Source organism: Triticum aestivum, chromosome 2D, assembly GCF_018294505.1.
Source record: "Triticum aestivum cultivar Chinese Spring chromosome 2D, IWGSC CS RefSeq v2.1, whole genome shotgun sequence".
Classification (NCBI taxonomy): Eukaryota; Viridiplantae; Streptophyta; class Magnoliopsida; order Poales; family Poaceae; genus Triticum; species Triticum aestivum.
This window is the reverse complement of record NC_057799.1, coordinates 105506721-105507195: the sequence shown is the minus strand read 5'-3', so window position 1 is coordinate 105507195 and position 475 is coordinate 105506721.

The window sequence follows — 475 nt, the reverse complement described above, 5'->3', positions numbered from 1 at the left end:
CCGCGACTAAAGGGTACCCTTTAGTCGCGGTCCGCCTCCCCAACCGGGACTAAAGGGTTTTGGCGCCGCTTTCGCTCCCGCGCAGAAAGACCCTTTAGTCGCAGTTGGGGACAACAACCGCGACTAAAGGGTACCCTTTAGTCGCGGTCCGCCTCTCCAACCGGGACTAAAGGGTCTGTGCTGGAACTGGCGCGGTGCGGTGGGATGTTTAGTCCCACCTCGCTAGCCGAGGGGCTTCGACAGTGGTTTATAAGCGCGGCTGCGCTCACCACTTCGAGCTCCTCTCAAATGCAGGCTTACGGGCCTATTCTGTCACTGTGTGCCTGTGGGCCTACTGGGCCTTCTGCGGGCCTGAATCCTGGCCCATTAATGGGTTTCTAGTCGTATTCAGGCCGTGGTGGCCCAGTAGGTGGCATATTTTTTATTTTTTGCCTGTTTTTTGTTTTATTTATTTTGTTTTGTTTTTCTTCTTTTT